This window comes from Eulemur rufifrons, chromosome 6, assembly GCF_041146395.1.
Source record: "Eulemur rufifrons isolate Redbay chromosome 6, OSU_ERuf_1, whole genome shotgun sequence".
Classification (NCBI taxonomy): Eukaryota; Metazoa; Chordata; class Mammalia; order Primates; family Lemuridae; genus Eulemur; species Eulemur rufifrons.
The window spans coordinates 45,954,037-45,980,245 of NC_090988.1; positions in this window are offsets into that span (position 1 = coordinate 45,954,037).

The following is a 26,209-nucleotide window of genomic DNA, read 5'->3' on the forward strand; positions in this document are numbered from 1 at the left end:
AAAATTCAGCCATTTCTATGGTAAAATATAGTATTTTTCTGATGTACGTACACAATAAAGCAGGCTATACCTATTCTGGTAACATATAACCTTGAGCAAGATACTCTCTTGGAGCTTCATTTTCCTATTAATAACATGGGTAGATCTGTCACATTGCATTTGTGAAATATTATGAGATAATCAAATCATAAGTAGCATTTACTAACCAACCACTTATTATGTCCTACTTGTTATACCCTAGACATTATATTTATCATCCTGAATTCTAATAACTGTTCTGCAATGTAGAAACTATATTTTTTGCATATGTAGTAACTATAATAGTCAAAGTGTTACTTTCCATTGTCTTTCTCTTGTTCCAAAATTTCACAAGAGTTTTTCAATTCCATGTTGAAAAATGAGGCAGTATGGCAGAGTGGTTACCAGCCACTCTGAAGCTCTGTGTCAGACTGCTGAGTGCGCAGTCTAGCCCTACCATACTCTAGCTATATGATCTTGGTCAAGTTGCTTAACATTTCTAAACCTTAACTTGTTTATTTGTAAGGTAGAAATGATAACATTGATACTTCATAGGATTTTGTGAAGTTGAATGTGATTAGGTATCATAATGCCTAGTACACGGCAAGTTCCATGTAATGATAAAAGCTAACACTTTAATTGCGCTTCAGGTACTCTTTCAATTGCTTTCTCTATGTTAACTCATTTATTCCTCAGAACAACTCTATGAGGTTGGTACTATATTTACCCTTATTTTACAGGTGAAAAACTAAGGCAAAGATAGATTAAATTATTTACCCTACGTATAGAGAACAAACGATAAGGGAGTTGGATCAAGAATATGAGGGAATGTGCGTGTGTATAATCTATCTACAAACCAACAAGGAAAGTACAAATAACTCAATAGAAAAAATGGATCAGAGAAAAGACAATACCAGGTATTAGAGAGGATGTGGAGCCACACGCTCTCTTAGATGTTGCTATGGATTTGTAAATTGGATCAACCGTTTTGGGAAACAGTTTTGTTTTACCTAGTACATTTGAATATTCATATAACTCATGATCCAACAAATCCACATGGAAACATAAATACCCAAGGGAAATTCTTGCATGTGTACAGTGGGAACTATGCTAGGATGTTTACAACAGCTCTTTTTAAAATAGTAAATATATGAAAAAACTCAAGGGATCATTAACAGAAAAGCAGGAGAATACATGGTAGTATATTCACAGAAGTGGCTATTATATAGCAGTCAAAGATAATAGACTATGACGCAAAAATATGGGTGACTATTAGCAAATATAACAGTAAGTTAAAAACCCCAAAATATTACTTGTAAGTTGATAATCTTTTTGTAAAGTTGAAAAACATTAAAATAAAATATTTTTATAGCAAATATAGATGTAATAAGCTATAAAAAAAAGAAAATCCAGGGAATATTGAAACATGATTCATTAGAACAGTTATCTGAATGGGGTCAGGCAGGGAATGTGAATGGTGGTCATAAAGTTAGACATAGGTTATTGTCAAGATCTTTGTCTTAGTTTGCTTGCATTGCTATAAAAGAATACCTGGAACTGGGTAATTTATGAAAATAAGAGGTTTATTTGGCTCACCATTCTTCCTGCTGTGCAAGAAGTGGGCATTTGCTTCTGGTAAGGGTTTCAGGAAGCCTCTACTCATGGAGGAAGGGGAAGGAAAGCAGCATCACACAGTGAGAGAGGAGGGAGGTGCCAAGCTCTTTTTAACATAAGACCTGGTGGGAACTAAGAGTGAGAACTCACTCATTACCCTGAGAATGGCACCAAGCCATTTATGAGGGATCTGTCCCTGTGACCCAAACACCCCCAATAGGTCCCACCTCCAACATTGGGGATCAACTTCTAACATGGGATTTGGAAGGGACAAACATTCAAATTATATCAGTCCTAGTTTTTGGTTTGAGTGATGAGTTTATGGGTTTCTCTAATATTATTAGTAAATAAGTGAATAAACAACTGAGCTATATTTGGAACAATGTTAAGAGTGTGTCATGAATGTAGGATTATGATTAATCAAATTTTTTGGTTTTAGGGTCAAAAAGAGAGAAAAAAATAATCTCAGGCCATTTGGCTTTAGAGTCTAAGTCTCAACAGATGTGCTATATTGTTACTATTATGATTGTTATTATTATTCCCTCACTGCACTTACATTTTTACAATTGCATGTAACTCAATCCTGGCCACTGCTGTAAAACAGAAAGTCTAATGAGACGATTATGGAAAAGCTTTTTTTCATTTTAAAAAGAACACACAAGACACATGTTGTTGTACTATATAGGAAGCTGGAAAATGCAGAGGTATCTTTCAATTATAACAGGAGCTGCTTTGGGGAAAAAGCCAACACATTGAGGGTTGAAAGAACCTGGGTCCTTAATAGTGTTAAATAACTGAATTCACCAACCCTGGAGCCACTTTATTTCGCATTTACATTAATGGTTCCAGGAGATGATACATTTCCTTATCACTTAAGTAATTTTGAATTGGACTTTCTTTGACTTTCCACCCAAAGAATCTTAAGTATAAAATAATTTGGTACTAGGAGTGTAATATTGTGAGGAAAAGACCCTAAAATTTTGTGAGTGTTAGAGAGATAGATAAAATCATGGTTTGTCCAATTTTTGTAAATATTCCTCTTAAAACAATTCAGTCCTTTCTGAATAGTGATATAAACTACCAATATAAAAATATGTGGTGTAGTACAAAATTAAGCTTACTAGATACAGGAAGACTCTATCTTTCATGAAGATAATAACGTAACTGGCAACCATAGACTTTTGTTAGAAAATTTATGTTAAGACCATCTGTAACTGCTCCTACTCTGTGTAGCCTTGTTTTAGCATCCTTTGTTAAGTAAAAAAGGAAATGTGTGTGTGTGTGTGTGTGTGTGTGTGTTCATGTGTTCATTTTCTGCTAATTCCTAGCTCTTCTATCTTGTACTTGGTGCCATGGAAAATACAAAAATGAAAAAAGGCACAAGGAACATGAGAAGCCACAAATAACTAATGCATAGCTGTAATAGGCTAAACATCCCATGACTAGTGCTATCAAAATGCAAAATCCCATCTGTCTGGTAGGAAACAAAAGGCTTGAGATTCCATGCCATTTTTTTTCTCTTAGTTAAACCTTTTGGACGTGCTCGCCAGATCTATATAATTATTTCTTCAAAGGTAATCCCTAGTAATGAAAAAATCATGGGTTTATAAGTCAAGATAGCTTAAATTCTGATTTTTTTTTTTTTTTTTTTTTTTTTTTGTTGAGACAGAGTCTCACTTTGTTGCCCAGGCTAGAGTGAGTGCCGTGGCGTCAGCTTAGCTCACAGCAACCTCAGACTCCTCGGCTTAAGCGATCCTACTGCCTCAGCCTCCCGAGTAGCTGGGACTACAGGCATGTGCCACCATGCCCGGCTAATTTTTTCTATATAGATTTTTAGTTGTCCATATAATGTCTTTCTATTTTTAGTAGAGACGGGGTCTCGCTCAGGCTGGTCTCGAACTCCTGACCTTGAGCGATCCACCCGCCTCGGCCTCCCAGAGTGCTAGGATTACAGGCGTGAGCCACCACGCCCGGCCTTAAATTCTGATTTTTAGTAGCTGTGTTTGAAGTTCACCATAGTAAGTGAGTGACCTTGGAAAATTCACTTTGCCATTCTAAGCCTCAATATTCTCATGTAAAATGTGAATATTTAACATATTTTAAAGGGTGGATATAAAAATTAAATGTTTGGGACATAGTAGGTTAGGCAACCCTTCTCTCACCTTTACAATTTATTTTTCTTCCTTCCTTCTCTAGGTATACTCAGTATCCCACACTTTCCTCAATTTTTTTGTCTGACTTTGGAGGCATTCAAGGCTACACTTACATTGTTACTGAGTTTTCAGTCAATATGTTCTAACCTCCAATGTTGCCCACTTGACTTTTTGTTAACTAATCGTAAACACTTCTGGTGCATCCATTTACATTCAGCTTTTCCCTCTGATCCTGACATTTCCCTATTGATTGAGAACATCTTTGAGAACTTTCCAACTCTGCCAGTCATGCCCTCAGGTTTAATATGTACTGTGTAGAATGGGTCATTGCCACATTCATTGAATACTTTGTTTCTTACTCTTAGTTCCTTACATTTGTGTTGAGCTGAATTTAGTGCAGGTTTTTGTTCTCTCTTTCTCTCTCTCTCTCCCCCACGCTCCATGTTAATCAATAATTCTTTTTGTTGGAAATAGATGATAGTTCATTTTACATACACACACACTTCATGTTTCTAAGTCAGTGTTATATGCATTAGGGAAATGGGTTGCATAATGTCTATTGATCATTGTCGATGTTGGTTAAAGGCATGGGTTCAATCCTGCCTCTAATACTTATTCATGGCAGGACCTTATACAAGTTACTAAGCTTCTCTGTGAAATGGGGATGATAATAGTATCTTCCTTGTAACCTAAACATTTGTACCTCTGCAATATGCTGAAATAAAGATAAATAAATAAATAAATAAAAAGAAAAGAAAAAAATAATAGTATCTTCTCTGGGGTTACTGAGAAGATTAAATGAGTTAATTTAAAAGCCTGTCAGACGTAGAGAAAATAATTATACACTTTGTATGGAACCAGAGAAGACCCTGTATAGCAAAAGCAATTTTAAGCAACAAAAACAAAATGGGAGGTATTAATTTGCCAGACCTCAAACTATACTACAAGGCCGTGGTTCTTAAAACAGCCTGGTACTGGCACAAGTACAGGGACACAGACCAGTGGAACACAACAGAAAATCCAAATACAGAACCATCCTCATATAGTCATCTAATTTTTGACAAAGCAGGAAAGAATATACTCTGGGGACAAGAATCCCTGTTCAATAAATGGTGCTGGGAGAATTGGTTAGCCACTTGTAGAAGACTGAAACAGGACCCACAGCTTTCACCTCTCACAAAAATCAAATCACAGTGGATAACAGACTTAAACCTTAGGCGTGATACAATCAGAATTCTAGAAGAAAATGTAGGAAAGACTCTTACAGACATTGGCCTAGGTAAAGAATTTATGAGGAAGACCCCCAAGGCAATCACAGCAGCAACAAAAATTAATGAATGGGACATGATTAAATTAAAAAGCTTCTGCACAGCCAAAGAAACAGTCACAAGAATAAACAGACCACCTACAGAATGGGAAAAAATATTTGCATACTACACATCAGATAAAGGACTGATAACAAGAATCTATTTAGAACTCAGGAAAATCAGCAAGAAAAAAATCAAACAACTCTATCAAAAAGTGGGCAAATGACATGAATAGAAACTTCTCGAAGGAAGATATAAGAATGGCTAACAAACATATGAAAAATGCTCAACATCCCTAATCATCAGAGAAATGCAAATCAAAACCACAATGAGATATCACTTAACCCCAGTGAGAATGGCCTTTATCAAAAAAACCCAAAACAACACATGTTGGCGTGGATGCGGAGAGACAGGAACACTCATACACTGCTGGTGGGACTGCAAACTAGTGCAACCCCTGTGGAAAGCATTATGGAGGTATCTTAAACAGATTCAAGTAGACCTGCCATTCGATCCAGCAATCCCATTATTGGGCATATACCCAAAGGAAAAAAGGTCATTCTGTAACAAAGACACATGTAGCCGAATGTTTATAGCAGCACAATTCACAATAGCAAAGATGTGGAAACAACCCAAATGCCCATCAATACATGATTGGATTAGTAAGCTGTGGTATATGTATACCATGGAATATTACTCAGCTATAAGGAATAATGAAGATACGACATCTCTATGGTTCTCCTGGAGAGAGTTGGAACCCATTATATTAAGTGAAGTATCCCAAGAATGGAAAAACAAGCATCACATGTACTCACCAGAAAATTGGTTTCCCTGATCATCACCTAAATACACATCTGGGAATGACACCAATCGGATATCAGACTGAGGTGGGGGGTGGGGGAGGGGATGGGTGTATGCCTACACAATGAGTGCATTGCGCACCGTTTGGGGAATGGTAATGCTTGAAGGTGCTGACTCGGGAAGGGGGGGTGGGGAAGGGAGGGATATATACCTACGTGATGGGTGCAACACGCACTATCTGGGGAACAGACACGCCTGGAGCCCTAACTTGGGGGGAAAGGCGGTACATGGGCAACGTATGTAACCTGCAATTCTGTATCCCCTATAACAATAAGATGAAATAAAAAAAAAATAAAAAAAAATAAAAGCCCATTAGAGTGAGTACTTAAAAAGTGTTAGTTAGTTTTACTCATCTCTGATGCATGCGGAATTATACTAATATGTAATTTAAAAAATTTACCATTAAAAGTGGAGTTGCCATTTATTCAGTAACCACCATGTGACAGATCCTGAACAATAATAGTAACAGCCGTCATTGCTGATCTCCTATTACATACCAGGGGCTATGCTGGATGCTTTACCTAAATGAATTCAGGTGAGCTGTTTAAAATCCTGAATCAAGGTTACAGTCGGCTGAGTACAAATAACTCAATGTCTAAGGTCCTGTTAGAAATCTGGACACACCATTTCTACTAGAGCTGGTTACCAAAGGTGCATCCCTAGTTAGTGCATATTTGGTGCATTCACCAAAGGTCATCATCTGTCCACTCCTTTGTTGTTTCTCCCCAATTCAAACTTACAGGGCTTGCCTTCCTCCCAAACTTCATAGTATCCCCATCAGAACCTGTTCTACCACTTTTATTTGCAGAATATTTCCCCCATCATTTGTTGTGAGTTAAGCCTGCTTTCCTCGCCTAACAATACTTTTCCTGGAATTTTCCTGGGAGACCTGCCTGACCTGGGAGACTTACATATTAAGGGATCTGGAAGTTATGTTAGCATACATCTAGTTTCACAGAAATGCTTCCTGCCTGTTATTGTTCTGCTCCTGGAAAACAGTCTCTGTTCTTGTAAGGTGGTGGTAGGTAGAAGGCAGAGAGTGCCAGAGATGGGGTGATTTAGAGGGTGATAATCTTTGACTATGGAGTCAGACAGATTTGGAGGAAAATTCTGGTCATATCTTCTAGTAGCTATTTGACCTTGCACAAATTAACCTTTCTAAGCTTCAGATACCTCATATATAAAACTGGAATAAAATTAACACTCACTTCATAGGCTTGTTATAGGACAAACTGAGATAATCTACTTACAATGCTAAGGGCTGTGCTGGCATATAAGAACATGTCTTTGCCAGTTGCAATTATTATTTTATTACTGTTTTTACTACCGATGCTATCATTTATTGAACATCTGGCATAGATCATGTCTTGTGAGAGGACCTTTAAATATATTGTTTTATGTCTCTTTATTTAAATATAGCAGATATTGTTTTTAACTTTTTTGAGAATTTTTGCTGTGCATGAAAATGGGGCAGTAGCTAGCAGGGTATGGGAACAAAGTATTTTTAAAAAAAACAATATAAGAGGTATAATAACAGATTCCGTGATGATGTAAAAATCTGTTACAGAGAGGCAGAAGATAAAATAGGGGATAGGATAACTGATAACATGAGAGAGAATGAAATGCAAGCATATGTAAGGGATGGAGTGAATGTTGCTAGCAAAAGCAACGTTTCATGGTTATAGTAGGAGGGAAGGAGAAAGGGCTGCAGATTAGGTATTTTTGTATATTTGAAGATAGGAAGATATAGGAGCTACTGTCACACATCCCAGGTATGGCGATGGGTTCTCCCCTTCCTCCTGCTCCTTCTCCTCCTCCTCCTCCTCCTTCTCTTTCTGCTTCCTTAAAAAGACACAAGGTAAGGCCAACTACTATAAATAGGGCTAAAGTGTGGGATCTCTGATAAACTGGAGAACTTTTCATAGAGTAGGAGATTAAGCTTATTAAAAGAAGGCAATAACATTGCTAGGCAGTGATCAGTTTGGGGCTGGCAAGCACAGAGTGAAAGCAATTTTTGTAGTTATGTTATACTCTTCAGCAAATTAAGCTGCATGAATGAAGCAATGAGAAGGCAGAGGGTTAGGTTCACTCAGAGTTTGGATAAGCACAATTGAGGGGCGCAGAGACAAGAAAATTAGGGATATTACTATAAGCTTAATAATATCCTGGACCATGACTCTGGGAAGAATGTCTACATGGTAGAAGGTTGGCAGTTAGAGAGAAAGTGGAGGGGTCAGTGGGTTGGTGATCTCAATAAGTTTGAATAATTATTGATTTGGGGACACTAGAGAAAATCAGCTGGAAGGATAGGAGCTTGTGGTTGGTTAGCAGAAGATCAAATTAATAATTTTAGAAGTGATGTTATTTCTAGCAATGTTGTGGTCCAGACCACATGCAAGGTGAAACCTTCATTGTAATAAAACCTTGAGATTTAGAGTCTTTTGTCACTGCATAATTTAGGGGATTATGTGAAGGACTTGGACTTCCCCTATTGAAGAAGTCTCTGGGGCTTCAAGGAGCACTGTTTGAAAACCAATGATCTAGGCAAAACTCCTCACTTTTTAATAAAGAGTCTCATTTTCAGGTATTTTCAAATCTACTAGATAATAACGTTAAAATTCAAATAACGTCATCTAGGGAAGTCAGGCCTTTTGCCTTTTTAACCCCTTACTTTGCCTCTAAATCACTTACAGAGACAGACACTGGCATAAATTTTATTAATAAATCAGACAGATTTGAAATCAAATGCAACCTTTTTTACTTACCAGCTGTGCAACATCGGGCAAGTTACCCTCTCCAAGTCTTAGCTCATAATTTGTGATATAGGTTGTCATGAAGACTAAAAGGCATAATTTGTCCAAAGCGTTGGGCATATAATATGGCAAAGGGGTTGTATCTATTGTATCATATGACGGTATATTATAGTTCTTAAAGCAAAGTCTGAGGAGTCTCCTGCCAGCGTTCAAATGTCAGGTTTTACCACTGATCAGCAAGTAGGTGACAAACAAACTGTCTGAGCCTCAGTTTCTTCATCTGTAAAATAAGACAATAATAGGGCTTGCCACACCGGGCCGTAGTGAGGATTAAGCGAATTAATGTTTGTGAGGCAGTTACAGTTGTAACCAGAACATAGCAAGTACTATGTAAGCAGTGGCTCTTACATTTGTTAATTCCGTTCTCTGCTCCCTACTTGCAATCTTCAACTCCAGGGTACAGAATGTTATATGAAATGTTCATAAAAAGTTTAACAACCTATATCTTAAATGGTTCTTTCTTTCACTCTGTTTAGAGGCAATTTAAGGAATATGTTAAACCAGCTGTTTAACGTCTACCCATCACTATAAAGAATGAGCATGGATCAAATTGCTTTTCAATCCCTTTAGGCCACTGTGGCCTCTGAAGAGGGTCTCGTTTACTGGGTTGAGCAGTTCCTTGTAGGAAAGAAAGTACGAATATAGTACATTGGGAATGAAAGATGTCTTGCTCACATCTTTGCCCAGAAAACCTGAACTCAGTCAGTAGTGCAGATGAATGGCTTGGTGCTTGTAGTGGGGGTTACTGTTCTTCAAGTAGCTGGGGGCAAGTGTCAATGGAACCAGAGAATATTTTTCCTTCCCTTTGTACTCCCTCACCTTCTGCAGTTTTTGGACTAAGAAGAGATAACTGAGTGATTATACCCTTCCCCTTCTTCTCTGAGCTCTTTCACATTTTATGCCTTTGCCCGTACCACTCACCTTACCTGGAATGCCCTTCCTTGTCTGAAAAACTCTTGTTTATCCTTCTAGACTTAGCTCATGTATCACCTTCTCTGAGAAGCCTTCCTGACCTTCCCAGGGCAACTATTCTGTGCACAGACAGTATCTCTTCCTGTGCTCCCACAGCTCTTTGTAAACCCTCTTTGATACCATGTCTATAATTATTAAAAATTGTTTGTCTCTTTCACCAGGCCCTGGTGTCCATTGAAGGCAGGGTCACGTTTATTCACACCAGTGTTGTCAGCCACTACATCAGTGCCTGCAATACTTACTATTGAATGAATAAGTGAAAGCAGGAATGGAGGTCATGGAAATGGCAACCACAACATCATTGTCTTAAAGCATATTAAAGTTCTATGGGTAATGAGAGCTTCTGTACCAGGTGACTGATTAGCATACAAGGCCTATGTCTGTGTTTTGTTTGACATCTTATACTTTATTTTTAAAAAATTTATTTGTATAATTTTAAAGGGTACAAGTGCAATTTTGTTACATGGCTATACTGCATAGTGGTAAAATCTAGGTTTTTAGTGTAACCATCACTTGAATAATATATATCATATCCATTAAATAGTTTCTCATCCATCTCCCCCCTCACCCTCCCATCCTTCCAAGTTTCCAACATCTATTATTCCATATTCTATGTTCATATGTATACATTATTTAGCTTCCACTTATAAGTGAGAACATGCAGCATTTGGGTTTCTGTTTCTGAGTTGTTTCACTTAAGATAATGGCCCCCAGTTCCTGCAAATGACATGATTTCATTCTTGTTTATAAGCTGAATTTGAGTAGTATTCCATTGTGTGCATATATGTATATATATATATATATATACACACACACACATACACCACATTTTCTTTATCCACTCATCTGTTGATGGATACTTAGGTTGATTCCAAATCTTTTCTATTGTGAATAGCACTGTAATAAACATATGAGTACAAGTACATATGTTGATATATTTATTTCTTCTTTTTTGGGTATATACCCAGTAGTGGCATTGCTGGATCAAATGGTAGTTCTATTTTTAGTTATTCGAGAAATCTCTATACTGTTTTCCATATAGGTTGTACTCATTTACATTCCCAGCAGCATATAAGCATATTTTACCTCTGTATCCTTGCCAACATCTGTTATTGTTTGGCTTTTTATTAATAGCCATTCTGATTGGTGCAAGATATCTCATGGTAGTTTTAATTTGCACTCCTTTAATTTTTTTTTTTTTTAAGAGATGAGGTCTCGCTATATTGCCAAGGCCAGTCTCAAATTCCTGGCCTCAAGTAATCCCCCTGCTTCAGCCTACTAAGTAACTGGGAATATAGGTATATACCACTGTGCCTGGCTACAATTAACAAATTTAAGATTTAGTGGTTAATATCTCACAACAATTTAAATTTCAGTTTCAATTACAGAAAAATTCCAGAGGAACCAGAGAAGACCCCGTATAGCAAAAGCAATCTTAAGCAAAGAGAACAAATTGAGAGGTATCAACCCACCAGACCTCAAGGTAAACTACAAGGCTATAGTAACCAAAACAGCATGGTACTGGCACAAGAACAGAGACATAAGACCAATGGAACAGATATAAAACCATTTTCATATTGTCATCTGATCTTTGACAAAGCAGACAAAAACATATGGGGAAAAGAATCCCTATTCAATAAATGGTGTTGGGAAAATTGGATAGCCACATGTAGAAGACTGAAACATGACCCACACCTCTCACCTCTCACAAAAATCAGCTCACATTTGATAACAGACTTAAACCTAAGACATGAGACCACAAGAATTCTAGAAGAAAATTTTGGAAAATCTCTTATTGACATCAGTCTAGCCAAAGAATTTATGAGGAAGACCCCAAAAGCAAATCACATCAACAACAAAAATAAATAAATGGGACCTGATTAAATTAAAATTCTTCTCCACAGCCAAGGAAACAATCATTAGCGTAAATAGACAACCTATAGAATGGGAGAAAATATTTGTATGCTACACATCCGATAAAGGGCTGATAACTAGAATCTATATAGAACTCAAGAAAATCAATAAGAAAAAAATCAAACAACCCCATTAAAAAGTGGGCAAAGGACATGAACAGAAACTTTTCAAAAGAAGACAAACGGCCAAGAAACATGAAAAATTGCTCAACATCTCTAATCATCAGGCAAATGCAAATAAAAACCACAATGAGATATCAATTCACTCTAGTGAGATTGGCTTTTTTCAAAAAGTCCCAACACAACAAATGTTGGGGTGGATGCGGAGAGATAAGAACACTCATACACTGCTGCTGGGACTGCAGATTACTACAACCTCAATTGAAAGTAATATGGAGCGACCTCAAAGAACTAAAAGTAGAAGTACCATTTGATCCAGCAATCTTACTACTGGTTGTTTACCCAAAGGAAAAAAAGACATTCTATAATAAAGACATCTGCACTTGAATGTTATAGCAGCATAATTCATAGTTGCAAAGATGTGGAAACAACCCAAGTGCCCATCAATACTTGGGTGGATAAATAAAATGTGGTATATGTATACCGTGGAGTACTACCCAGCCATAAAAAACAATGGTGAAATAATACCTCTTGTATTATCCTGGATGGAGCTGGAGCCCATTCTTTGAAGTGAAGTATCACAAGAATGGAAAAACAAGCACCACATGTACTCATCATTAAATTGGAACTAATTGATCAACATTTATGTGCACATATGGAAGTACCATCGCCAGGTGTTGAGCAGGTGGAAAGGGGGTGGACAGGATAGGTAAATTCACACCCAATGGGTGCAGTATATGCTGTCTGGACAATGGGCAAGCTTGTAGCTCTGAATCAGGTGGTGCAAAGGCAACATATGTACCAAAGTGTTTGTACCTCCATAATAATCTGAAATTAAAAAATAAATAAAGAGCAATTCCATAAAGATAAAAGTTGACTGGCTGCTTCAGAGGAGCCCTACAAACTGTTTCTTAGCTTACTATAACCTGATCTTAAAGACAGTTTCTCCAATGTAGCTAGAGGCTATCTGCCTCATGAGGACTGACTTACACTAACCACATTTACAGATGATCAATGTATAAATCAGAATGCTTATTTATTAATTTATAAGAAATATAACTGCCATGTAGTTAAAACTATGAATAGTATTAGCTGCTTAGCATGTTTTTCCTTACAGGAAACAGTTTAGATGGGACATGAAAATAATGTTGGAAGATTGATTTTTAACACAAAAAGCTATTGAGAGAACTGAGAGTAAAACTGAGCTACCTTGATTTCATTTCCTTTTTTTAAAAAATTTCAGCATATAATCAGGGTACAAATATTTAGGTTACATATATTGCCTTTGCTCCACCCAAGTCGAGCTTCAAGCATGTCCATACCCCAGACGGTGTGCACCACACCCATTAGATGTGAATATACCCATCCACTCCTCCCTCGTCCCACCTGCCTGACACCTGATGAATGTTACTACTATATGTGCACTAAGTATTGATCATGTCTTGATATATTAATTATTAAACTATTTTCAGCTACAGTTGATTCTTGGACAACATGGATTTGAACTGCATTGGCCCACTTATATGCAGATTTTTTTCAACCAAAGATGTATTGAAAATGCAGTATTTGAGGGACTGAAGTATATGAGGGTTCCGCAGGGACTACTGTGGGACTTGAGTATGTCTGGGTATATACTAAGGGACAAATGTAATTCCTAACCCAAAAGTTTGTTAAATGCTTGGTATGTGAAAAGTGGGATTCAAAGACAAATCGGATATAGTTTCTCTTTCCTTAAGGAACACACAGTATAATGAAGAAAAGTTAAGAGAGTTCTAAAATGATAGATTAATATGGGATGGTTTTACATGTTAAGAATGTTCAGAAAACAGTGGGAGCCCCAAAATGAGTGCTGAACTTCTGCAAAGATCATGGGAGGCTTCATGAAAGAATTACATTTAATCTAGGTTTTGAAGAGTGATTAGGAGTTTGCTAATTGGAGGTGTGTGTGTGTGCGTGTGTGTGTTGCAGTATATGCAAAACTCACAGGTATGCTGCAGTATGGGAATGGCAGTATTTTGAATTTTGATATGGTTGACGCATAGGGTTTGAGAATGGGGGCAGAGAGAGCCACATGAATGAGGATGAACGTGAGCATTAAGGGCCTTATACACCTTTATTAAAGTAGGTAAAGGATTTTAAGCAGGTAAGTGACATGTTTATATGTACATTTTGGAGCCATATCTTTGAAATTAGTGTGAACTATGGATTGGAAGAGGGAAAGACAGGAGGCGGAGAGACCAATTACAATAGAAAGATGTTAAGTAAGAGAGCTAATAGACCTGAGTTAAGACAATATCAAGGGTCTGGAAACAACAGCATAGATAAGGGTGGGTAGAATAGAACTGAACAAAGCTGCCTTCTGGCCACTGGGGCTCTTTCCAAAATGCTGGTGAATATCAGTTCTGTGATGACATGGGGCAGACAGTGGTTCTGAGAAAGTGTGATGAGACACATATGGGCAAGAAATGGGAACTCCTGTAGGCCGGGATGAGGGAACACCATGATTAAGAAATATCAGACAGATATGGACTAAAATCTTAGAACTGCCACTGCTTTTCTGTGTGTTCTTGGGTTTACTAATTACTCCTGTTCAGCCTCAATTTTTCTCAGATACAAAATAGGTATAAAAATTATTCCTCACAAACTTATTGAAAGGATTAAATATTTTAATACTCAATACATAAATTGATTATCAGAGTAGTGTCCCTACAGTGAGATGGAATTCATTCACTTTTTCATTTATTCGAAAACATTCATTCATTTTCTCTTTTTTCTGTGATTGCCAGCAATCAGGAAGGCAAAGACCAGGGAGGGAAGTCAGGTGAGCATCTGAAAGACTTCCTGATTCTGCCAGGCCATGGAGTGTAGTGGTCACAGCCCTGCATAGGGTGGGAGAAATCCTGGGCACCAGTCTTGCCCTTCCCCTAACTTGGCCTCCGCACTTTCATTTTACACATGGAAGCCCCCCTGATTTTCTGAATGTCTGAATGACGGGAGAGCTAGAATCTGGAGTTGTTTTCCACGCAAAGTTTAGGCAGCAGTGGCAGCATTTTTTTCCCCTGGGGCCACTGGGCATGCCAAGGACACTGCAATTACTAGCCATGAGATGCAGATATAGTATAGAAGAAAAGGAAAAACATAAAAGAAACTCCCTTCTTGAAAGGGGTATTCCATTTGAAATCCATTCAGTACGGTGAAGCTTAATTGAGTAACCATGTTAGGTACTAGGAACACAAAGGATAGAAACACATGGTGCCTGTGCTAGAGAGAAGTTTACAGTTCAGAGAGATGTTCTTAGGCCTCAGTAGCTTAGGCCATTGACCCCACTTTCCTCTTGCCTTTGTGTGGAAATAGGCTGCAGAGCTAAAGCACTCTGGCTGAAGGCACTAGCGTTTTAGGCGGATGACCACATGGCACTATGACAAAAGCCGAGGAAAAATGAATTTTCTAGCACTGATTTTCTTAGACTCACACTGGATTTTCAAGATACATAGCCTTCAAGAATAGATGAATGTGACTCTTGCTTATCCCGGAGGGCCTTTTCCTGGACATTAGAGAATCCCAGCTGGACTTGCCAGCTCTTTTTTTTCTTTCCACTGTGAGCTTTACTTACTTTTCTGATGATAAAAATGTCAGGATGGATACATTTCAAGGAAATGAACAGTTTAAAATGTTGCCTGTTTAAAAATTAAAATTAATTTGCCCTGTGAGTCGTGAGTCTCATTTTAATAGTACCCTGAATAATTCAGGAGCTGCAGAGTTTGTTTGGAGCTTGTGCTGCAGCTTTTGGCTGTCTTGCTTGAGAAGCAGCCCATGCAGAAATGCTTAGCATGTACAGAATAAATTCTCCTGGGGTCTGCACAGCACAGGGTCTTAGGGATATGGTTATGAAAGGTGCAACTTAGAAGATTTTCAAGAAAAGACTGAAAAGGTCATGCAGTTTGACCCCAGCTTGTGGGCTTATCTGAGAGACACAAGCTAATGAAGGGGGAGTTACTTACTTACCTATCCCTGCTTACACCTTTTCACCATCTCTTGAGATCTACAGGATAATGTCTAAAATTTTTGGCATTAAACATGAGGCCCTCAGTTTCCTGGCTCCTGCCTACTTTGCTGTCTTCAACTTATGTCTTGCTTCTTAGCAATGTGGACTTTTGGCTCTAGCCATGTTGAACAACTTGCAGTTTCTAGAGGCATCCTGCTAATTTGATCTTCTCAGCCTTTCACCTCCTGTTTCTTCTGCCTGGGAGATATTCTTGATCACACTTTTCCTGCCACAAAACCTTTAAGAAGTACTTGTCCTTCATGCTCCAGCTTAATTGTCACCTCCTTTGGAAAGCCTTTCCTAAAACTCTTAAATATAGGTGCCTCCTATTTGCATTCACCCATGCCTGTGCTCTTCTCTCTCATAGTACTTACTCTGCTATGTAGCCATTGTCTATATAGGTTTATTTCTTCCATTGAAATAAAAACTCCTTGAACTCGGAAGCTGTTTTATTCATCTGGTTTTCAAATGCCTGTTGAATTGATTGGGGTCAGGCAAGTCTACTACCTTCAGCTTCAAATCTCTGTTTCCCAAAGTGGTGGCAGAGTGTCTGAAATTCCACCATTAGACAGTTTCTTCTTTTTGGTGAAGCATTGCTATTTCTCTTCCAACAGCTCTCAAAAGTGTGGAACATACCGTGGAATATCAGCTCTAGAAGAGTCCCTGAAGACTCTTCAGACCTTCTCTCTATTTTAAAACTTAGAAAATGAAAGTCCAGAGAGAAGAAATGACTCATAGAATGACGTAGCTTACTAGAGGTAAATCCAGGAGTAGAACCTGGGAGTTGTGACTGTACATTTAAGATCTACGTATCATGTGCGAGTCAAATCCTTTCACACTGGGAATGAGAGCTCTGGGAGTCTGTAGTAAGGGTGATGGTTGAGATGAGGAAAATATTACAGAAAACGAAAGGCAGAGAACCCTGAAGCTAAACTGCATAGTCAACATAATGGAAAGAGCCTTTGAAGATGGATGTATCTACTGGCTGTTTGGCTTCTGGCAAAATTTATTTTTCTCTTTGAACATGCTCATTAATGCCACACATATTTATTGAGATTTTTAATCTGTAAAGTGGCACAGTGATATTTACTCCTTTGGGATTGTTGTAAAGATTAAATGAGATAGGATGCAAAAGTGACTGACCAAGAGAATGTGATCAGTAATTGTTAATTCCTTTTCTTACTTCACAGTTTCATTCGAGAATGGCCCTATAATATGTCTTGAGAATTTGGGTGAAGCACGTATAGAAGCTAAGATACTCTTGTAGGGTTTGTTACAAAAACTTAGATGTTTTCATATTTCTCTCAAGAGAGTGGAAGAGGGAAAAAGCCATACAGGGAATTCCAGTACAGGAGGAATCATTCTAACCCCTGCTGAAACTGAACCACAGACAGCTCCATAGCCAGGCAACCTATGTTGGCTGGAGACGACTCCTCTGGCCTCAAGATTTCATTGTATTCTTGTTTGTCACTTATATTCCTTCCACCTACCCTACACTCTGAACATTGAATTTGTCCTGTTTACTAATTATACTGAACTATATAAAAATCTTTCGTAACTCTTTTTATATACATTGTTAACCTTACCTGCAATGCCTTGCCCCCAATCTCAGCCAGAACAGCTGTCACTCATCTGTAAAGATTATTTCATATGTCATTTCCTAGTGAGGCTTTCCTTTGTTTGGCAGCCGCCATGGTTTCAGGCTCCCTTCTTTGTGTTTTCACAACACAGTGCTTATTTCCCTGCCATTACTCTTACATGCTGTATTGTTATTTCTAAATGTGTATTGCACATCACTCTCAAATTAGAGCTACTGGAGGGTAGGAAACTTATCATATTTTTTCTTTGGATTGCCAATACTTGGCTACTTTCAAGAAATGAGTAGGTTCTCAGTAAATGTTTAATTCTTGAAAATTGTGCTTAAGGAAAAAAAAATTAGTGCATGATTAGTTTAGTTAAAAAATATTTCTTATATTTTTTTTTAAAAATTCTGAATATAAATGGAAAAGATAGTCTTTTGGTTCTAAGCATTTTTCCTTAATTTAATACCCTTATTTCCCCTTATTCATATCCCTGTCTATTATTAAGGATTTGCAATTAATTCTCTCACACAACTATTTAGATGCTTCCTTTGTCCTTGTCCATAGAGATCATGAGGCTAATGCTCTGTGCAATACCAGTTCATAGTGAATATTTGCAGAAAGCCAAGTTAGAGAAAAAGACCACCTTCTTCACTCTGTTACTAAAGAACTATCTTAAAAAGGAGGTACAGTCCAAGTGGGATGAATCTTTCTCATATATCAAAGCCTTTTAACAAACCTTAGCAAAATCTTCTTAAAAAGCTTTAGTTCAGAAATATAAAGCTAGCAGCACAAATCCATGGCATGATGTATTCATTTCTTTTTCTTTAAAAAATTGTGATCCCAATATAAGCATTTCTTTCTTGGGAGGCCTTTCCATTTTAATCAGTTCTTTTTTTTTCCTAGAGAACTTGCTCCTAAAAGTTGCGTACAATTTGTGATACAGACAGAATGAAAACAAATGAGGGAGAAAAAGGCTGCCACATTGAGGATGGATTTGTTCTTCAGACAGTTGCTCAATATCTCTTGAATCACTGAAAAGAAAACGTTTTAACTTGTCATCCCGATTTAGGAAACAATGCTGTGATTCTAAAACCTCTTTAACCTTGTCACAATCTTAACTGTGTAGTCTTCTATATAGTATCTTTTAAAAACTCTGGAAAACACCAGTATTGAATTTTTTTCTCAATTAAAAACATGTATTTCTTAAATAAAACTTGTGAGACTGCATAGGTCAGTAAACATGCATGACTGCTAAAGACAATACAAAACAAAACTCCAGTGTCATCTTAGGCTGCATTAATTTCGGTAGTGTTCTAAGTGAAGGAGGTGGTAGCACTTTGGACTCAATTTAAACTGAAGACAAGTTGGATCATTGCATTAATCTCTGGGAGCTATGATTTTTAAGAAGAATATAGCATATTCTTGAAGGAGTATGTTCAGAGGCAGATCAGGATAGTGGAAAGGCTGAGAAGGTGGCCATCTGGAAACACTTAAGAAACTGGACTTGTATACTAAAAACCATCTTACTCTCTTTTTTTGCCCTTGGAAGAGGCTTTATAGGAGCATCAATTAATTCACCAACATTCCTAAAGTAACTTGGAGGTGGGTGGTTTTCACTCATATTCATCTCAGTTCCTTGTAACTCTGTGCCCACCTTATATCAAAATCTCCAAATCCTGCTGAATTCATCAACTCCTCTAGCAAGACAGTTTCTCTGTACACCATTTACAACCAGCTTGGTCCTTCGACTCCACTCAGATTAACAAATGCTCATGGAACACCTTCTACAAGATCATTTGTATAGGCATCTCCAGATAGGCTGGAGGTAGCATAAAGGATGCAAGGCACAGGGTTCTTAAAGGTTTGGATTTTTTTTTTTTTTTTTTTTTTTTGAGACAGAGTCTCACTTTGTTGCCTGGGCTACAGTGCCATGGCATCAGTGTAGCTCACAGTAACCTCAAACTCCCAGGATCAAGCAATCCTACTGCCTCAGCCTCCCGAGTAGCTGGGACTACAGGCATGCACCACCATGCCCGGCTAATTTTTTTCTATATATTTAGAGTTGTCCAGATAATTTCCTTCTTTTTTTTTGTTTTTAGTAGAGACAGGATCTCCCTCTTGCTCAGGCTGGTCTCAAACTCCTGAGCTCAAACGATCCACCCGCCTCGGCCTCCCAGAATGCTAGGATTACAGGTGTGAGCCACTGCACCTGGCCAAAGGTTTGGATTCTACTTCTGCTACTTGCCAGCTGTGTGTTCTGGTAGCTAATGTAATTTCTCCCAAGAGTCTGTTTCCTTATCTGTAAAATAAATAAAGTAATATATTCTCGGGGTTGTAGTTAGGATTAGATAATATGACATATAAGAAAGTGGTTGGTTTGATTGGTAAATGGCTAGTTTTCTTTCCCAGTTGGACTGTCTGCTATCTAACAAAATTTACTCGATGACTGAAGAAAACGTTTTTCAATCTCTGTTCATTTTTTCCCCTAAAAATACTCACATTCGTTACCAAAACAAACAAACAAACCCAAAAAAACCAAAAATCTCTTAGAAAGAATAAAAGCAGCATGACTCTGTCTCTATATGTTTTTTTTTTTTTTTAACTAGAGGCTCATTGTTACAATTGTTTGTAAACTAGTCATATCCACTAAAGCTAATGTTCAACATTTACTAGGATTTACCTACTTTTTTGCTTTTCTCAAAGCAACCTTGCAAGTTAAGTTGTTGCTAATTCTCATAGCAACCCTGCAAGTTAAGTATAGTATATTACTTTGAATGCTTCACAGGAGAAGAAGTGGGAACTTGTACAGTTTGAGTGATTTGCCCTGGCACATGCACCACTATGAGGCAGAGCCAGGATTCAAAGTCAGGTTAGCATGGCTATAAAAGTCATGCTCTGGTGAGTACATGTGGTGCTTGTTTTTCCATTCTTGGGATACTTCACTTAATAGAATGGGTTCCAACTCTCTCCAGGAGAACCAAAGAGATCCCATAATGAGCTGGAAAAAAAAAAAAAAAAAAAAGTCATGCTCTTTCTACAGTAACATAGATTTCTGATCCTAGGAGACAGAAACTTGATCTCAAGTCTTCTTGTAATCCCATTAACTAGCAAAGTGCCCTGCATGAAGCAGGTGTTCAATATCAGTTCATTTAATTGAATTAAATTGAACCAAATAATTATTTCATCACAATCTTTTGCTTTCCAGTTTGTAAATCTAGTTGTATATGATTACTTTATTAATAACCACAAATGCTCATTTCCCAGGATATATCTGAAATCAAGTCATCTATCTGTTAAAAATATTTTTTACTTTTCCAAAGTGATTAAAAGAATCTTACAAAAACTTCCAATTCAATTTATGAGTTGTGTTAACTTGGACTTTCATATTTTAAAATTTAAAAGTAATTGAGGCAATGCCAACTCTGAGTCAGGCTGAGAAAATATTAATTGAGACATGTATCATAATGATCATGATGCTCTTTTTCGGTATTAAGATCTTGCAAATGATTTCTTGAAATTTTATGGAGTCCCATTTATTTTCAAGGAGATTCATATTTAGGGAAGGCATGTGTCCAAAGCCAATTTTAATATATATTTTTTATCCTGGCCTACCTCCCATGGCTCAGTAGATGGTAGCACCATACTTACATATCTTCTATCTTCAAATTTGGAGGTCATCTTTGGTTGACAGTTTGGCCCAGAGGAAATTCACTGACTTTTACATCAAATACACCTGAATTTGAGTTTGCATTTTACTTTTTTGTAAACCTTTTACTTGGACTCTATGCATCAGTCTCTACCTGTTCAGTCTCTTCTATATATCACTGTAAGAGTGATTCTTCTAAACCTTAAATATAATAATCTTCCTCCCTGTTGAAAAACTTTTTATTTATCTCCATTTCTGTAAAGTGAAAATTCAGAGTTAACAGCCTGATATTCATTATCTTCCACAATTCGACTAAACTTTAGTTAAGCACAGTGGTTAAAAGAGTGGCTTTGGTCTCAATTAGGTATGTGTGGGAGTCCTGGCTGTTCACTTTGGGAAGCTTAGTTAACCTCATTAAGCTTTAGTTTCCTCATCTGTGAAATCAGGGAAGTAATAGTGTCCAGCTCACAAAACTGTTGTAAAGAACAGATGACATATTGCACATGTTCTTGGGCCAAGATTTTATTCTATTACTCAAAGAATATACAATTTTACTTTTTATAACTGATCTAATCATTCTCAAAAGCTCCATGCCATTTGGAAGCTGGAAAGAAGGATGAGGGTGGGAGACTAAAAATTTCCAATTACTGGTATCTCAGTCCTATCCAGTTTGAAAATAGCTTTTGGGAGTTTCAGTCTCTTTGGATAATGTTCCTCTTTTAAATCCCTCTTCCTTTCTGTTCATCCCTGAATGCAAGAGATTGGGGCTAGCTCCCTCCTGCAGGCCGTTTTACTTTCCTCTGGCTCTTTTCATTTCCATGGCAATGTCTTTTTTGGCCTGACCACTGGCATAGGAACTGAAGTTTTTGACTGGTGAACTCATGGTCTATTTTCCAGCCTCCAACTGGCTATTGTGTTCGTCCTCTTTGGATGATTTGAAATTTTCCAGGCAAGGAAGGTGTGGGTGAGAAGGGTGTAAGCAGTACCAGGCAGAAGAAATGGCAAATGCAAGGGTATAGAAACATGAGAGAGTTTGGCAGTTTAGGAAGATTTTTGTAATATTTTGGCATGGCTAGAACATAAGGTGCACATAGATAGAAGTAAGAGAAAAGGTTGCAGAGATAAAGGTGCAGGCAAAATCATGGAGGGTCTTATTTATATACTAAGGGATGAATAAGTGATTTGGTAAGTCATAGGGCATTATTAAAAGGTCTTTAGCCAAGGAGTATCATGATCAGATATTTGTTTTAGAAACAAATCATTCTGGTGTTGGGGCTGTGAGGTGATAAAGGACTGAGTTCAGGAGCACTGATGGGTCAGGAGGGATGAACGAGGATGGCAAAGCTAATGGATTGACGGGATGGGGTTGAGGGAGAGAGGATGACTCCCAGGTTACTGATCTCAGTAACCTGGATTTGAAAGAGGCAGAGTCTGACAGACCTCATGCATTTTGCAGAACCTTTAAAAGCCACTAGGACATGCTGTCAGGAGCATTTGCATTCGAGGGTGAAATAGTATATATAGAATTGAGTTTTGTATTGAGCAGTCCAAACAGCTTTGACTCAGAGTCTGTCAAAGTCCATTATTGTTTTTCTGCTATGATATTCGGTGGGCTAAATCACCCAGGAAGCACATTGCAAATTAACGAACACCTCAAAGCACTTACCCCATCAAAGCTGAAAAGTGACAAGAGAGAGCAGTCATTGAAATGTTACTTCATTCTGCATTTATACCACACAACACACATCTATGCACACACACCCTCTCTTTAGCAATGGATTAGTAGTTCAGCGGTGTATGCAGCCCTAGTAATAATTCCCTCATATCTGTCCAGTATGTTTTAGTTCATGTAGCAACTTCACATTTTCCCCTAATAATTCTCACAACTAGAGTGTGAGAGGGAAAAACAGATGTCCTTACTCCGTATACAAGGAGATTGACCCTCATAGAGATTAAAAGATTTGTCCAGTGTGGCAGAACTGGTATGTGATCGTGCTGGCTCTTGCACCAAATTCTCTGTTTATAGAGCTGAAATTGGAATCATGTCTTTGGAGTTCATTTCTAGCATTTTCTACCATTGCATTGGGTCAGTAGTTTTTCAGAATCTGTTATTCATCATGTAGTTCAATGAAATGGTTCTTTTAAAAACATTTATTGGAATCCATTATTATATTGATGATATATTCATAGATAAATACATAGACATGTATGTCTGAAAGTTAAATAGCATGGTAAAATATTCGTAAGAACTCTTTTGGTTGAAAGCGACACGAACTGAACTTGTTTAAAAAACAAGAAAATGCAATGGTTTGTGTAGTTGGGAGGTGTGTAGGCTGATTAGTGTTTTCCTTCAGCCATAGTTAGGTCAGGGGCTCCAATAATTCTCTCTTTCTCTCTCTCCCACACCGCTCCCTTTCCCTCTCTCTATATTTTGCTCCTTCCCTCCCTCCTCTCTCTCTCTCTTTCTTTTTTGCCTCTCTCCTATTATCCCTTTATCCTTCTCTCCTTCCATTCCTCATTCTCTTATCTCTGTTTTCTTTTGTGTTGTCTTCATTTCCAGGCAAAGTCTCTCCCTGTGGTTTTAAGAATGGCTTTGAAAGCTCAAAATTTTCATGGATCTTAGTATTTATAATCTTAGAAGTAAAGAAACTCTCCCTCCTAGCACCCCTGTTAATTATCTCCAAAATATTGATTGGTCCTGCTTGGTTATGTGCCCTTTTATGAACAAATATAATCTAACCAGGGTGCTCTGATCTGGCAGCTAGTGGCAGAAGCCCAATGCTGTGGTGGTGGAAGTGTCTTCCCTACTAATCCTCCCCACCCCAAGAGCATAGGTAATGGGGGAGCATTGTTTGTCAAAGAGAAATTAGCTGCTATTATCAAGGGATGAATAAAGAATTCTGAACAGGAAAAACCCAGAGATGTTACAATGCTCTTCAGGACAGCCTTCAAGATGGGGAAGGCAATGGCGGGCTTCCCATTTTAGCTCTTCTACTCTTCATTGTGCAGCTTATAGCTCTTCTACTCTGTACTGTGTAACTTTTGCCAGACTCAGTTTTCTCAGCAGTACCATGAGGATAATGTTGCTTGTCCAACTACTGCATATGGCTACTTTGAAGATCAAAGGGAGTCCCCAAGGATTAATACTTGGGTGTTGGTTTTAGCTGTATAAACATAGAAAGTTCCCTCCGGGATCTGTGGGCTCCGCTAGCATGTCTCATTTCTGTCTGCATCCTCCCAGGGATAGTGTGCGTACTCAGGAAATGTTCACAGTGCAGCAGAGGCATTTCAACAGAGGCCATGTGGAGAGGCAGTACTTAACCCAAAGGGATATTTTTCTAATTGTGGATTTAAGCACACTCTAGAGGGGAAATATTTAATTGCAAGGATGCCTTCAAATACTCCTCATGTGACACCCCCTAGATGTTCCTCTGCTCAGCTCCAGAAAGCCAAACAGTGTGATGAAAAGAAAAGGGGATTTAGACTCAGAGAATTGGGGTGTATGTTAGGTGGCACATCATCCATATGACCTTGAATTGGTCACTTAATCTGAGCTCATTTTTCCAATCTCTTAAACAACGAAAGTGATCATGCTCATCTTGCCTTTTCCTGTCAGGAAAAAATAAGATTGTGGTTGAAAGGGCTTAGGATGAAGCCAGAGCTGGGTTTGAGCCCTCCTCTGTCTACTACGTAGTGTGCTCTGTTGATGCCCTGCCCAGCCCCCCCTCGAGTGGATCTTTTCTATATTTTCTGTGTTTCTCCCCAGATTTGGCCTCCTTTTGCTTCTAATGGCCTATGCCTGTGAATCTTCTGCAGAAGATTGTGACTTTGGCAAATGCTGGAATTTTACAACCCTCTGGAGGTCCACAACCAAGACTGCCATGTTAGCCCAGCCCCCTCGCTCTGGAGGTTTGCTTCTGAGGTGAAATCTCTCCTCTGGAGCTCCCTGGTTGGATCAGGACTTTGCCTGAAATCCTATCTGTGTCTGTCTTCTTTCTCTTCCCTCTCCTGTTTTCCCTATTTAATTACTGGTTTCTCCTGGGAGCTTGTCCTTCATAAATTATTGGAATACAAATTCTCTTCTCAAGATGAAGGAACTTGATCTAAGATAACTTACTAATGTCTAACCTAGGTAGCTCAGGTAAAGGATTACTCACCAGGAACCTCATTTTCCTCATCTGGAAAAAAGATGATAACATCTACCACATAGGATTTTCGGATCGTAGTAGTTATTCAGTAAATGGTAATAGGTATTTCTAAGTACATTGTAAGACCTGCAACTACTAAATGCAGGAGTAACTTCTTATTTTATGATCTGGAGGGTAGTCCAGATTGATCAGTTCAAACTGGTGTTGGGGTTCAGCTCTTTATATGCAGATGAATGTGTCTACTTTGAGGTTCCAGGATCCATGTCTCCTGGTCTGCTGATCCCACCACCTGCCCTTGCCCCGGCCCTTGAGTTGTCTGGGCTCTCTCTGGCAGCTACTGTCCTTGAGGAAGAGCCTGTTGAGCCATTTGTAGAAATAGCCATTGCTTCAGTGAGCAGGGACCTCCCTTCCCTCATTCCCAGATTAAGTACCAGCGGCAGCTTCCCAAGTGAGCACTGACGAGGCACATTTATTGCTTTAGAGGAAGCGTGGCAGGACAGGTGGGGATTGCCAGGCAGCGCAGGTTCCCACATGCACAAAGCACTCAGACCTTTTGGCTCCAATTTGCTGCAGGCTCCTGAGGAAATTGTAAGTAGAATATGAGTGACTGGTTGCACACAGAAGGGGGGTCCAGACAGAAAGGCTGGAGAAGGCCTTGTCTGATCAAACACTGTGCGTTGCTGCCCTGTTCAAGGTGGAAAGGTTAGCACATTTTCCCTGTTCACTCAGCTCTGCACCTTGGTTGCCAAACACCGGTGCTTGCTCTGGGCTATGACAAGCCCTTTCTGTAGTTCTGTGCAGGAAGTGACAGCTGTCGAGAAATATCAGGCAAAAAGAAAAGAACTAAGGATTTCTCTCAAGGAAGTGAGCAGGGCTTGAAAGCTGTGCATTTGGTATGATTAAAAAAGAAAACAAAGGAATAGAGTATATTAAGGAAGGAAGGAGTCTAAGAGATTGTGTAATCTGATTCCTCACTTTATAGATGAGCAAATTCATGCCCATTGAAGAGAATGTTT